Below are 14,120 nucleotides of genomic sequence, written 5' to 3' on the forward strand. Positions count from 1 at the left end.
GGCTCATAGTAAGTGGTAAATAAATGACTTACTGGTGTGCTTATGGTATTACAGCCGTAGCAAACAAAAAGAAGTATCAGGAAAAGTACTTCCCAAATGTTAGAGATTTAAATTGGCCATTGTGTCCCATTTCTAATAATAATGATAAGACAGATGGATAGTATATGTATACTATGTATGCATCTAGGTATGAGTATGTATGTGCGTTTATCCTACATACATACACATATGCATATATATATATATATACTACACAAATATGTGTGTACTGGTATATATTTAATTTTAACAACAACCACACACAGTAAGTATTGTTATCCCCATTTTACAGATGAAATATTAATAACTGAGCCTATGAGCAGGTAAGTAATTGGTTCTACATAAACCAGCAATATGTCTGGGATTTGAACTTAAAGTTTGTGTGACTTTAAAACCTATATCATTATTATTATGGTCACACTGCATGGCTTGTGGGATCTTATTTTCCCAACCAGGGATTGAACCCAGGCCCTCTGCAGTGAAATCATGGAATCCTGACCGCTGGACCTCCAAGGAATTCCCTAAAACCAGTATTCTTAAACCCTGCCTCATTCTACTTCCTACCAAGATGCATGAACTTAGATACCCCTTGCCTTCTCTAGCCTTACTTTAGAATCATCATCATGATTTTTTTATGCTTTTCTGGCACAGTTCGTAGAGAGGCAATCTTTTCCACTACCAAAATAATGATGGAAACTACTAGATTTTCCCCTCCTTTACGTCCTTCTTCCACTGGGCATTTACTTGATCGGGGCTATTTAGTAAGATCAGTAAGGCCTTAGGAGGACAGAGGTCCTTCAAGAGCAATTGTCTAGGGAGCAAACCACATTCTCTCATACTGATTTCATTTCAAACTCATTCTTTCTACCCCAATATTCTGTAACAGGCATTTTGGCTGGACAGGATCATTGTTATAAAAGGGCTGGTAAAATTCTCTATGCAGAGAGACCTGAGGCAGAGTTGGGAGAAAACTCTTCTTCCTCATCGCCCCAGGAGGCTAGCGTGCCCAGTCTTAGATATGTCGATGCTGGCACATTTCACAAGGTGGCTAAGTTCTCACAGAGCATCCTGGACACCTGGATGCCCAGGCTTCTTCAAGTGGTCCTGCCAAGCAGAGCAAAGAGCACAGGTGAGTTCTGGTCCTGCTGGGGACCAATCATAGACTGGCAACTCATCTGCTTCCTCCCACCCAGACAGGATTGCAACTGATGATGACCACAGATTCCAAGCAAATGTTGGAATATACTATCTGATGGACTTTCCTTCTGATCTGAATACTTACTGCAAATAAAAGCTTGTTATAAAAGATGACAGTTAAGGAGTGACTTTTTAAAATTTATATACTTTTTAATTGGAGGACAATTGCTTTACAATATTGTGTTGGCTTCTGTCATACATCAACATGAATCAGCCATAGGTATACATATGTTCCCTCCCTCTTGAACTGCCCTCCCACCTCCTCCTCCACCCCCACCCCACCCCACCCCACCCCTCTAGGTTTTCACAGAGCACAGAGTTTGAGCTCCCTGGGTCATATAGCAAACTCCCACTGGCTATCTATTTTCCATATGGTAATGTAGATGTTTCAGTGCTGAATTGAGAGTAGCAGGGAATAATTTTCTTTTTTATTGGAAAGAAAAACATTGCATGTGATGCAGATTATTGGTTCTGAAAGGGTTATCCTTAGATGTTCTGTTCCAGAGCTCACCGAGATGCCTGCTAAAAATGTAGATGCTTAGGTTCTACTGAATCAGAATATGCCATAATACATAAGGATCTGCATTAACACCAATTCAAGAGATTCTTTTGCCTGTGAAAGTTTGAGAAGTGTTGATTTAGGACAGTGTATTTTTCAGATTTGTCACTATAATGTGGTATTTCAAACTCTGTATTTGTGTGTGCCCATTTTGTTTAGTAAGGAGAGATGCCCCCTCACCCAAGTGACTAAGAATACCCAAGGGAGGATGGTTTTAAAATTACTCTATATAAGACCACAATTATAAATTAAATTACATCCTTCTTGAACTCTTCTTCTTTATATTTTGAGTTTTTCGATGTAAGTGGCTGACACATTCTCTATCCCAGCTTTCAACCTTAATTTCCACAAGTAATGTTGGACTTGACACTTCCTTGGAGGAGAAGGTGGTCAGAGCAAAATCTAATCTAAAGGACGGGCACATTAAATCTCAACAAATCCAGTTCAGTATTCTGTAAGGGGGACTGGCATGGAGCCCAAGAGAAAACGCTTAGCCATCTTTGAGAAGAGAGAGATTTGTACTGGAAATGTTGTGATGTCTTATGATTATTCCAGGATGTCTTCTTTATTACGACTCACTCATCTGCCATCACGGTTGTAATGCTTTAAACAAATTTTGCATTTTAGATAATGGAAGAGAGTGTGGATGGAGGTGGGGACAGATTTAATTTTCATGATAGGATAGAGAAGTTAATGGTTTAACCTTATGCCTTACCTACTAAAATTGAACAGCAAGGGGCCATTCACATTTATGGAAAAGGACTGGACTTGGAGAACACTGAGGTTGACCTGAAGGAAGAAATGAAAGACCTGAATTTTAAGAGAAGTTGATTGAGACTGTTGGTTGGGATTCCCCAGGGAAGCGATCGAAGTTTTCTGTGGCTGCTGTGAAACAAACTACCATAAACTGAGTGGCTTAAACCAGCAGTCCCTAATCTTCTTGGCACCAAGGACTGGTTTTGTGGAAGATGACTTTTCCAAGGACCCGAGTGTGTGTGTGTGTGGCGGGGGGGGTGGGGGGGTGGGGGTGGTTTGGGGATGATTCAAGTGCATTACATTTATTGTGCACTTTATTCCTATTATTATTACCTCAGCTCCTCTTTAGACCATCAGGCACTAGATCCTGGCAATTAGAGACCCCTGCCTTAAACAACAGAAGTTTGTTCCGCAGTCTTGGAGGGTAAACATCCAAGATTAAGGCAGTGGCAGGGCCACATTCTCTCTGAGGACAACAGAGAAGATCTGTTCCAGGCCACGCTCCTGGTTCCTGGCAATTCCTTGGCTGGAAGCAGCTCACCCCAGTCTTCACATGGCTGTCTCCCCACATTCCTGTTTCTGTGTCCAACTATCCCTTTTTGTGAGGGCACCAGACATATTGCACTAGGGCTCACTCCATTCCAGTATGACCTCATTTTGATTAATTCCACCTGCAATGATCCCGTTTTCCACATAAGTTCACATTCTGAGGTCCTAGGGGTTATGACTTAACATACAGATTTTGAGGGAACAAAAATCTAACCCATCACAAGGTGTATGAGAATCAGTGAGCTAGCTTCAGAGGAAAAGATGTGAATAGTACATTAATGGTGAAAATGTATTCTAATTCCTTCAGTGCTCTCCCAGGGTTCATTTTTCTGTCTCTTTGAGAAAAGTATTAAATACTAGAGTCGAAAGGTATTAACAGATCATGTAATTTTGTATCTTATCATGCAGAAGGGAAAATTGAAATCTTCAGAAGTAAAGTCAGGTGTTCAGAGTCCAACAATATGATCAGCTCAGTCGCTCAGTCATGTCTGACTCTTTGTGACCCCATGGACTGCAATATACCCGGCTTCCCTGTCCATCACCAAATCCCGGTGCTTACTCAAACTCATGTCCATTGAGTCAGTGATGCCATCCAACCTTCTCACCCATTGTCATCCCCTTCTCCTCCCGCCGTCAATCTCTCTCAGCATCAGGGTCTTTTCAAATCAGTTCTTCGCAACAGGTGGCCAAAATATTGGAGTTTCAGCTTCAGCATCAGTCCTTCCAATGAATATTCAGGAATGATTTCCTTCAGGATGGACTGGTTGGATCTCCTTGCAGTCCAAGGGACTCTCAAGAGTCTTCTCCAACACCACAGTTCAAAAGCATCAACATTATGGTAGAAAATCTAAAACTCAGATTCAATGAGTCTTCTTATTCCTAGTCTTTGTCACCTTACAGGGAGCTGAGATACTGTGAACAGCTGTCCTTGAAACCCAACACTGGCTGTCATTCTCTGCATGTTAAAGGCATGGGCCAACCCTTTTGGGAAGTAAAACTGGGCACCCCTTAAGTTGTCCTTTTCAGGTATTCACTGCATGGACCATACGACACTCCAAGGGTACAGACTGAAGTCTTGTGTTGCAGCTTGGTCAGTGTCCTGGGCTTTACACCTCTCCCCTCTCTTCTCCAGCTCTCCTTTCACAAGTTCCCTGTCTTGTCATCTCAGAGCCCAGCCCAGCCCAGCCCAGCTCTAAGATGGTGATTGAAAATGTGTTTACCTAGCTTATTTGTTTCTTAATAGGTGATATTTTAATGGTAACAAGCAAGCTGTCTACTCCCTCTTCCTTTCTTCAGAGTCTTGTGGGTTTTCTGAGTGCCTATCTTTGGAGAATAAAATAAGACATCATTTGTGTGGTTCATTTTGACCAAATTAAAGAGTTGAATCATTAGGAAAGAGCAGGCAGTCATCATGGAATTCTTTAAACTGCAAACAACTGGTCACCAACAATTGTCTTTGGCACCTTCGGTGGTCCACAGTAAATTTAACACATTGATGGGTAAAGAGCTACTTTTGCAATTGGCATGTTGTTCAGCTTCAGGGCTTGTCTTGAGTTGTCTGGACAAACTACAGTGTATCTATCACATGGAGGTTTTTTTTTCCTTCCAAATTTCATCTTTTTCAACCTATTCAAAGATAAGCTTGAAACAATGCTTTCATGCTGTTTTCACTTAACTCCCTCTGTGCATAGGATTTCAAAAAAGCTAAATATTGATCAGAAAACTCTCCTGGTTTGTCTTAGAAAATATCTATTCCCTGAAACAAGTTATTACCCTCAGTTGCTTTGGAAGATGCATCAGAGTCACTCTATCAAATTTATAATTGGAAAATGGCAGGAGATTAATTATGGAAATGCTTTTCAATTTCAATAGTCAATTAACAGGCAACTGTATGAAGACCACAATAATAACATTGTTCTATAAGCATTGCTCCAGAAGTCTTATTTTAGTCTACTTAGACTTGTAGAAGAGAATCTGATTAGCACTATTTGTTTAATGAATTTGACATTCAAGGGGTGCATGAATTTCCTTTGGATATTGGATTATAAATTAATGCTTATCAAATTAACATTGATTTTCTTTATCTAGGTCCATCATCATAAGGACATTTTTCTGCTTGAATGCCTGCCATAGTTGTCATTAGGTTCAGGTAGAAGATTTCAGAAGGAATGTGAACTCCCATGGACCCTTTCAAACATATTTTCTTGATATCCATGGGACCTATAGGTCTTATAGATCTATCCTTTTCCCTTCAATGTGGAAATTGTTTTTCTCTGTTCTGACCAACAGGGAATATCTAGTGCAGGCTCCTGGACATGTTCAATTTCAGTAAAGCTTAGGACTTATTTTGATATTATAATTGTATGCTGTCAGAAACACAGATGCTAAGTGTATAGTTAGACAAGTTAGGACAGACGTATAAGCAATGTTGAAATCAAGACATAACATTCCCTTCATTTTACAACAGTATCTTGATAAGAGCTCTCTCTCTACACAGACCTACTGTCACCTAAACTGCCTGAGAGTTTGTAGTTATTTTGCCTCCTTCCTTTTACAAGTGTGGAAGAATGGGAAAGACAGAGACTACTTATGGGATTATCCTAGAGGAAATCAACCCTGAATATTCACTGGAAGGACTGATGCTGAAGCTCCAATACTTTGGTCGCCTGATGTGAAGAGCCAACTCACTGGAAAAGACCCTGATGCTGGGAAATATTGAGGGCAGGAGAAAAAGGAGACAGAGGATGAGATGGTTGCATCACTGACTCAATGGACATGAGTTTGAGCAAACTCCAGGAGATGGTGAAGGACAGAGAAGCCTTCCTTTGAACATGGTGTGTTGCAGTCCATGGGGTGGCAAAGAGTCAGACATGACTTATCAACTGAACACCAATTATGGGTTGGTACCCATTGGTTCCCTCCCTTCTCTTAGACCTCTGGTGGAGCGCTGACTCTGTAGTATAAGACCTAGGTCTCACCTCTTGGCTCTGCCCCTACTTAGAGTTATTCAGGATGTCTGAATTTTAGTTTCCTTATTTGTAAGCCAAGGATGCTAAAACCTACCTCATAAAGTTGTTGTAAAGATTAAAATATGTAAGTAGCTGACATGGGACTTCCCAGGTAGTCCAGTGGCTGGGACTCTGCGTTCCCAATGCAGGGGGCCCGAGTTTGATCCCTAACCAGGGAACTAGACCCCACATGCCACAACTAAGACCCAGCACAGCCAAATAAATATTTTTTTAAAGCACCTGACATTAGGAACACACTCAGCTGATAGGCCATTCATCCCTCTCTGGTTAAAATCTTGGGTGCTAGGTATTTTTTCACCCCTTCCCCCACTCCAAACAACCAATCAAAAGAGTATATTCTAGTCTTTTAGGATAATGCATTTGAAGGAGGTACTTTTCTAATCAGAAAAACTAATTCTTGCTGATGTATTAATAAACTTGAATAACTTAGAGCGATTCCCATTCCAAGTAATATTTTTGCATTTTAATTTAAGCCTTTAAGAAGTGTTGTTTTAACCCGAATAAAGGACTTGGAGCTGAAAAAGTCAGGAGACTGGGGAATGGTGTAATATTTGAGGTCAGGGAGCTCCATTTCTAAATTTCAGACAGTCATCCATCTGCCTGTGTGCTCGGCTGGCTGCCTTAAATACAGGTGATTTTTCTCAGAAAAAGATGTGTACAGGTGGCAGGCAAATTTGGAACAGCCTGGTTTAAATAGTTTCATGCAGGCATTAAAAGCAGAGGGTGGAATCTAAGTGCTACAGCAAGGCAGCAGCCTTCTCATGGCTGGAGGGCAGTCGCCGCTTAGTGGATGAGAGGTAGAGACCGAAGGTCAATGCTGAGGGAGACCTGGGCAGGAAGCAATCTCTCCCCCTTATGCTCCTATAGGTGAAAATCACCCTGTGGTTTCTGGAAGCACAGGAGTGTATCAGGGAGGTCAGCTTATCAGCTTCCCAAGTAAGGACTGGGAGTTTGGGGTTAGTAGATGCAAACTATGACACGTGGGATGGATAAACACCAAGGTCTTAATGTACAGCACATAATGCGTGCGTGCCCAGTCGTGTCCAACTCTTTGCCACCCCCTGGACTTCAGACCTCAGGCTCCTCTGTCCATGGGATTCTCCAGGCAAGAATACTGGAGTGGGTTGCCATTTCCTCCTCCTGGGGATCTTCCAGACCCAGGGATCGAACCTGTGTCTCCTGCATTGCAGGTGAATTCTTTACCCACTGAGCCATCAGGGAAGCCACCGTACAGCACAGGGAACTATATTCAACATCCTAAATCATAATGGAAAAGAATATTAAAAATGTGTATATATGTGTAACTGAGTCACCCTGCACCCTGTACAGCAGAAATTAACTCAACATTGTAAATCAGCTACGTATGTGTGCATGCTAAGTGGCTCCAGTTGTGTCTGACTCTTTGTGACCCTGTTGACCGTAGCCCATCAGGCTCCTCTGTCCACGGAGTTCTCCAGGCAAGAATACTGGAGTGGGTTGCCATGCCCTCCTCCAGGGAATCTTACACTTCTGTTTAAAAAATAATAATTAAAAAAAAATTTAAATTCAGGACCCCCAATGAACACTATCAAGACATCCCAGAGGAGCATAGCAGAGGCCCCTCTGTTTCCTTACCTTCCAGGCCCTAAGCTAATGGAATGCTGGCTATGCCTTTGTTTTCCTCTTGGTTTCTTACAGAAAGTGGTTCCTAGCCTCAAGAACCTCATCATGTGGCTGTGACTATTCAGAACTCTGCCTTCCCATCCCCAATTTTAAAATGCTCTTTGCCACTGGCTAGCGCCTGATGTCGTATCTCTTTGCTTCTCCCAGGTAGACTGCTGCTCGGTCACATCTCTGCTTCATCTACTCATCTAGAAAACAATACGATTTGTCTTGGTCACATAAGCTACTCTATGACTGAAGCAATGTGAATTTGTCTTTTCTTTCCCTGCTTGTGTGACTGTAGATTCTGGATAAGATTAAAGACTCCAGAGAGTTGTACATAATGAGATTCCAAGCTGCACTGAGCGCTGACCCCAAAAGAGAAGATTTAGATCCATTATCAACACTCAGCTCAAGACCGATGTGATGGTCAAACCTGAGAATTCTTTTCACTGTGTACACACTTCATTGCAATTATATTTCCCCAATTTCAATAGCTTTAATAAGTCACTTAAGGAAATATGCTTAGTCATAACCCTCAGCTCCCCTTCTTTTTTTGGTAGGCATTTGGAACTCACACTTAAGAGGAATTCTCACAATCAGTATCCCTGTCAGGGAGCTGGATAGGTACTGGTTGTGGGCACAAATGAAGTATAGTATGCACGAATACTAAGTTGCTTCAGTCACGCCTGACTGTTTGCGACCCTATGAACCGCAGTCCGCCAGGCTCCTCTGTCTGTGGGATTCTCCAGGCAAGAATAATGGAGACGGTTACCAAGTCCTCCTCCAGGGGATCTTTCCGACCCAGGGATCGAAACTTCGTCTATTACATCTCCTGCATTGGTAGGTGGGTTCTTTACCACTACTGACACCTGGGAAGACCCAAAGTACAGTATTTAAAAGGAAGGAAAGTCAAATACTAGCACCACTAAATCTTTGCCTCTAAATTGCTTTCTTTACGCCTGTCTGTTCAGCAGCAAGTTGTCAATGGAAAATATGGAGGGAACTTCAGCTTACAGAAAATAGTTAATTAGACCAAATGAATTAGAGACTGAGGGGAGGGTGCCCAGCAGAACATCATGTTCCCTTGGCCATTAATCTAGACTATGAAGAGCTGCCTTGGTGGTGATCTCTTAGTATTTTGGTTACAATACCTGCATCAACTGTCAATGTCAATGGCATTCACCAACCAGGCAGCAAGACTGCAAGTAGGCAGTTACGGTGAAGAAAAATAGGTCAAAGTAGATTTTTCTTTCTTAATGTGACTCAAACCTCCATTTTCCTCGTGTCAAGAAAAGGCAGGATGGTGATCAATGAATGTGATGAATATGAGCAGTGTGAAAGACTACTCAGTAATCAATTTGGCAGCTTTTCTTTAATCATCTTGGAGCAATTATGTGAATGCAATCCATCGGGTGTGTTACTAAAGCATAAGCTTAGTGATTTTAGCAATGTTCTTTTTGAGACAAAATGCCAAGAAAAAATGGTGGTTTAGTCACTAAGTTTTGTCCTACTCCTGTGACCCCATGGACTATAGCCTACCAGGCTCCTCTGTCCGTGGGATTTCCCAGGCAAGAATACCGCAATGGGTTGCCGTTTCCTTCTCCAAAACAGTCAGGAAGGTAAAATACTGACCAAGAAAAAAATTTTTTGAACTTTTTGGTCAGCCCACATAGCATCTGGGATCTTAGTTCCACAATCAGGGATTGAACCTGTTGCCTCTGCAATGGAAGTGCAGATTCTTTTTCTCTTTGAAGTGTAGATTCTTAACCAGTAGACCACCAGAGAAGTCCCACCATAAAATTCTTGAAGCTTCCATTTGAAAACAGGCTGGTCAGGGTGTCCGTGATAAAAATGGAAGAGTTGTGCAGTAATGATTAAGCTAAACAAGCCACCTTCAAATCCCTGGACCTTCTACAGGGCTGTGGAATAAATCTGATGGCTTAAAGAGTGAGACTATTCAGCACAGACAAGCCGGAGGCCCCGTGTCGACTCAGTATTTGTATCCCAAACCTCGGCAGGCCTTATTACAGAAGATAAATGAGAAATATTTTCCATCTACCTATCCTTGCTTTCCACAGAGTGAACTTTAAATCAAATTTTTATTTTATGTCACTTGAGAGCAGTGAGAAGGGCTTCCAGGTGGAAGGAGAGCTACGATTAAAGTCTGTGAAGGGGTGAGAACAGATAGGCGGTAAACATATTTTTTTATGGTGCCAGGCATTTAGAGTAGCTGGGGCAGAAACAGGACACATGATACACTCATGGGAAAGAAAGGGTATATGTTTGATAAAGAACAGTGTCCCACCATCCATCAATGAATTTAGTGGACAGCTCTTTGCCACTACCTAGCATCAGGGAAAAGAATATAGGTGGAACCTAATGCACTGGTACATCATGGATCAAATAACATCACTACGTGCAGGAGGAGAAACCTGAAACAAGAAATAAGGAGCATCCAGTTTAGAAAAGTTGGACTTCCCTGGTAGCTCAGTCGGTGAAGAATCTGCCCACAGTTCGGGAGATGAGAGTTGGATGCGGGTTGGAAGATCCCCTGGAGAAGGAAATGGCAACCCATTCCAGTATTCTTGCCTGGGGAATTCCATGGACAGAGAAGCCTGGAGGGCTACAGTCCATGGGGTGGCACAAGAGTTGGACATGACAGGGTATCTGAGCACAAAGGGCACAGGTAAACTCTTGAGGAGTTCATGTGAAACTAAAAGTGGCCAGATACATGGTTAGTGGTCGCTTCATGAACTAAGGCAACAGATGAGCTGAGAAGCAGATTGCATGGCCCCAGGTACCCAGCTAGGGAGGTGCATGGGCTGAACCACATAGCCCTCACCTGGCCACGCCTCATGCCAGAGTTGTACGCCCTGACGGAGGGGCAACTCTTTGCCCACCTAGGAAGTACAACTTAATGACTGCACAGTCCACACAGGTGGGAGCCTGACTGAGGAACCCCTGTTGTCAGAGGAAAAGTCACCTCCTTCAAGATGAAATGGAAGATCAGAATTAGGAAATTAACTGGATAATGATGGTGGCTCATGATGGTAAAGAATCTGCCTGCAATGCAGCAGACACAGGTTCAATCCCTGGATGGGGAAGATCCCCTGGAGGAGGAAATGGCAACCCACTCCAGTATTCTTGCCTGGGAAATCCCATGGACAGAGGCTTTGAGTGTCTCCTGAGCTCAAGGTACTGGACTAGGTGCTTGGGAAAACATGTGGTCCTTACAATTGCAAGCAGGAGGGCAGGCACTGAACAAAAGAACTGATAGTGTTTAATCCCAGTTGTAACCAAGTTTATAGAAGATGCTAAGCCACCCAGAGGAATTAGAAACTCAACAGTAGTGGAGAAAAGGGAACCCTCTTACACTGTTGGTGGGAATGCAAACTAGTACAGCCGCTATGGAAAACAGTGTGGAGATTTCTTAAAAAACTGGAAATAGAACTGCCATATGACCCAGCAATCCCACTTCTGGGCATACACACTGAGGAAACCAGATCTGAAAGAGACACGTGCACCCCAATGTTCATCGCAGCACTGTTTATAATAGCCAGGACATGGAAGCAACCTAGATGCCCATCAGCAGATGAATGGATAAGGAAGCTGTGGTACATATACACCATGGAATATTACTCAGCCATTAAAAAGAATTCATTTGAACCAGTCCTAATGAGATGGATGAAGCTGGAGCCCATTATACAGAGTGAAGTAAGCCAGAAAGATAAAGAACATTACAGCATACTGACACATGTATATGGAATTTAGAAAGGTGATAACGATAACCCTATATGCAGAACAGAAAAAGAGACACAGAAACACAGAACAGACTTTTGAACTTTGTGGGAGAATGTGAGGGTGGGATATTTGAAAAGAACAGCATGTATACTATCTATGGTGAAACAGATCACCAGCCCAGGTGGGATGCACGAGACAAGTGCTCGGGCCTGGTGCACTGGGAAGACCCAGGGGAATCGGGTGGAGAGGGAGGTGGGAGGGGGGATCGGGATTGGGAATACATGTAAATAAAAAAAAAAAAAAAAATACAACAAACTACTGCCTGTAAAAAAAAAAAAAAAAAAAAGAAACTCAACAGTAGTTAGGGTGGAGTGTAGGTCTCTTTCAAAGCCTGTTCTTGAGTCTTCAGATCAGGAATTATGTGAATGGTACATCCACCTGCTTCCGGTCATCCTTGTATAACCTTTTATTCCTTTTTCTTTGGGTGTTGCTCCCTTATCCCAGAGACCAATACTGAAGAGAGGAACCTCTAGAGTCTAAGTAAGCCCCATCAAAGGGTATCTACTGTGGGTCCCAACCTATCAATGCCACTTGAGAAGGATAAATTGGACAAATGAATTTATTCTAATATATTAAAGGATGATTGTGTTCATGTCGTCTCTGGGGTAACACGTGTTTTAAAAGGGCCCTCAAATTCTTAACCTCAGAGATGCACTAATGCAGGGGTGATGAGGTGGCAGGGAAGGTGTTTGGGAACAATTGGTCTTAGATCATCTTAAGTCACAGCACAAATGGAGACGCTTCCTCTAGCAAATGAAGTTATAAAAAGTTTGTCCCAAGCCAGGAAAAAAGTTCTGATTTAAAACTATAGAGCTCGAACACTTATTAGCATATTTTTTTTGGATTCCTCAACAGAATTAACCGAGAAGGCCTTTGATGTATCGAATATTAAGCCTTTGATGTATCAAATGCTCTCTGCCTGGAGGGATTAATTCTGATTATAAAATTCTGGTCTCTGGTTCCTCTCCAGGCCTTTAACGACTTGTGCATCCTTTCAATAACAGGCAAGTGGCAGCTGGTGTCGTCTGGGGAAGGTGCGGTGTCTGCAGCGGCAGGCTGTGTGTCCGTCCATGAAAGAGTTCAGTTCCTGTCCTGCCGAGGGGGCTTGGGAGGCAGACAGGGAGCTTGCTGATTGCGGGGATGTAGTCTGCAATAGCAGGACTGGGTGTTTCACGTAGCTTTTTCAGGATGAATACTCCTTTCTGGAGGTGCTTCCCTGGTGGCTCAGTGGTAAAGAATCTGCTGGCAGTGCAGGAGACTGGGTTTGATCCCTGGGTCAAGAAGATCCCCTGGAGAAGGAAGTGGCAACCCACTCCAGTATTCTTGCCCGGAGAATCCCATGGACAGAGGAGCCTGGTGGGCTATCATCCTTGGGGCTGGAAAGAGTCAGACAGGACTGAGTGACTAAACAACTCCTTTCTAGGTCCCTGGTGCCCATTGAGCCTCTGTTTTCTTTGTCTCCCAGGAAGGAGGAGCAACCTGACGGCCTCCAGGTACTTAATGCTTCTCTTTGTGTGTGTGTCTTACACCTGGGCTCTTTGGATGTGGGGCAGTGTTAGCCTACAATAGAAGGACTTTCTCAAAGAAAAGTCTTGATCTGACCTGATGGGCTGGGTCACTTTCCCAGCTGAGTGGTCATGTGGAGGTGTCTGGAGGACAGTGGACGCTGGGTAGGGAACTGACATCCCCGACACCAAACTGCCATTTCTGTCACATCTATATGTGTTCATCTATAGCCTGATCATTAAAACGATCTGAAATAACTCTACTTGAATACTGTTCATGGTCACACCCTGATGTAATATTCACTCTGGAGGAAAAGGAAAATATGTTCTTACAGGGAGAAGGCTGCTCAGTGTTGCAGGGAAGTGTCTGGGGATACTACTGACGGGGGCAGCAGGGCGGGGGTGTCTCTTGCGCTTTCTCTCCCCCTCCTTGGGAAACCATTCTGGGTCCAGCTGCCCGGCACAGCCTCCACCCATGGAGAAAGCAGAAACCAGAGCAGCTCCAGCTTTGAGCCACTTCTTGTGACAGCTGCGGGTCTCGAGACTCTGAATGAGAACAGTGACTCTAACTGTCCCCTCCCAGGGCTGCTTACTATGTTGAGTGAATACCTAAGCCATGCTCAGGTTCATGGCTCACCAGGTGAAACTGGGGGGCACATTTGTTCTCCCTAAATAACTGCTGGCCCCATAAAGCAGGAAGTGGTTATCGCCCCTGCCCCCATCTTGGTGAAGTCAGCATAGGTTTTATTACTGATGCCTCCAGAAGCAGCTTGGGTGAGATGAAAGGACTCCAGAGGTACGCTGGAGGTCTACTTGGTACTTTGAACTCTTCACTTGCACAGGGAACACGTTCACAGAAGTCTTTCCTATTGAGCACAGCTGATGGCAGTTGCTGCTGCTTCATTTTTTTTCCCTTCCCTTGGGAATAAGGAAAATTATTTACTTTGTTGTCTTAGCAAAAATCCCCACCCAGATTCAAAAAGGGTCACTTCAATTATTACAACAAAAATTTGCTAGGTGCCAAGTAGAGTTCTAGGCACA

This window comes from Dama dama, chromosome 27, assembly GCF_033118175.1.
Source record: "Dama dama isolate Ldn47 chromosome 27, ASM3311817v1, whole genome shotgun sequence".
In the NCBI taxonomy this organism is placed as follows: Eukaryota; Metazoa; Chordata; class Mammalia; order Artiodactyla; family Cervidae; genus Dama; species Dama dama.